Source organism: Octopus bimaculoides, chromosome 5 (assembly GCF_001194135.2).
Source record: "Octopus bimaculoides isolate UCB-OBI-ISO-001 chromosome 5, ASM119413v2, whole genome shotgun sequence".
NCBI lineage: Eukaryota > Metazoa > Mollusca > Cephalopoda > Octopoda > Octopodidae > Octopus > Octopus bimaculoides.
In genome coordinates this window covers 124,622,574-124,624,513 of record NC_068985.1, presented here as the reverse complement: position 1 = coordinate 124,624,513, position 1,940 = coordinate 124,622,574, and the positions used below count along the sequence as shown (strand labels likewise).

At 32.7% G+C, this 1,940-nt stretch overlaps 1 protein-coding gene across 4 annotated transcripts in view; it reads right to left on the bottom strand.

Annotated features, from left to right (window-relative positions):
- Nucleotides 1-1,940, bottom strand: part of LOC106872974 (primary cilium assembly protein FAM149B1) — a 128,169-nt gene that overhangs the window by 10,818 nt on the left and 115,411 nt on the right. The gene's annotated exons all lie outside the window — the stretch shown is intronic.

Sequence of the window (1,940 nt, the reverse complement as noted above, 5' to 3'; positions counted from 1 at the left end):
GAGAGAGAGAGAGAGAGAGAGAGAGAGAGAGAGAGAGAGAGGGAGAGAAAGTGTTTAGCAGAAGGAAATTCTAAAATAATATAATATATTATTGTGACTGGAAGTGAAATAACTTGGCAAAATAGCTGTGGATGTTATTTTTAAAAATCTGCAATGGAACTGAAACTAATCAAGTGAAATAAAAACATTGTGTATATTCTCCATATCATTTCATGTACATTAATTGTATATAATTTAAAGTTGTTTCAATAGAATTAAATACTAACAAATGATATATGCATTAAGTATTGTATAGATTGTTACTGTATATTTTTCTATCATTTATATGCAAATCTTCCTATCTTTCTTAAAAAAGTTCTCTTAATTGTTTTCATTCCATGGAATTTCCATGGGTCCTGCTAATATAGTATAAATAAATTAGAATGACATGTGGAAAATAAGATACAAATATATTAAAAACAAACCTGTATATTTTATGTATATTTACTCTGGATAAAAGACCATGTTTTTAGTGGAGCTGAGTATATAAAATTATATATATACATTTTGCCTTCATCAGTGGGTAGTAGAGTGACCATTATGAAAGCATTGCTCCAGTGATTTATGCACATTATATTTCCATAGTGTGACTAATAGATTATATATATGTATATATGTTTATTAAATATGCTGTATATGATTATTTTCATATACACATTTATTATATTAAATCAATGCTGTGTTGGTACTTGTATCATTAAATTCAGACTTTCAGCCCCATACCATTATAGTCTATCTTTTACTTGCTTCAGTCATTGGACTGCAGCCATGCTGGGGTACCACTTTGAAGTGTTTTATTCAAACAGATTGACCACACTATTTATTTTTAAGTCTGGTACTTATTCTATTGGTCACTTTTGATGAACTGCAAAGTTACAGGGACATATATGAACCAGCACAAACAGTCGGAGGAGGGGCATAAACACAGGCACAAAGACACACACACACGCATGCACACAGTTTTCATTGACCAAATTCATTCGCAAGGCATTGACTGGCCTAGGGCTATAGCTGAAGACACTTGTCCATGATGCTGCGGGACTGAATCCAAAACCATGTGGCAGCAAAGTGAGCCTTTTAACCACATACTTGCAAAGCAAGCTGCTTAACCACACAGCCATGCCTGTGTCTTTGTTTATATTTTGCAGAAGATAGATTTTGTAACTTCACCAACTGAAATGTGAAATAAATCTCAGGTGATAAGGGAGATGAAATCAATTGGATACTTCATTCTTAGCTGCCTAAGATAATATTTAATATCCACAGATAATATTCTTACAGAGAGACTATATTACTTTGAACACATATTCATTCTTAACAATGCAGTGTTGGTACTTTTTGTGGCTTAGGGGCTAGGGAATTTGGATCACGGTTTTAAGGTCATGAGTTTCATGCCTGCCAATGCTTTGTGTCCTTGAGCAAGACACTTTATTTCTCACTGCTCCAGTCCACTCAGCTGGCAAAAATGAATTTTACCTGCAATTAAAAGGGCCAGCCTTGTCACACTGAATCTCCCTGAGAACTATGTTAAATTCTCAGGGAGAGCATGTCTGTGAAGTGCTCATCCACTTGCATGTTAATTTCATAAGCAGGCTGTTCTGTTGATTGAATCAACAGAAGCACTCATTGTCACTATCAATGGAGAGCTGCTATATATATATATTCAATATGACATTCAATACTTTATTTCATAGTACCATCCATTTTTATTTTATATTATATATTGTATATTATATTATATATTGTATATTCCATATTCTATTTTCCACATTGGTTTTGCAGGAATATAAATAAAACATAAAAAACAGACAGTGTTGGAACTCTTTTAAACAAAATAATATATTCCTCTATACACAATCATACAAAACCCCCTTTTTTTGTATTTATTTTTACTCGCATAT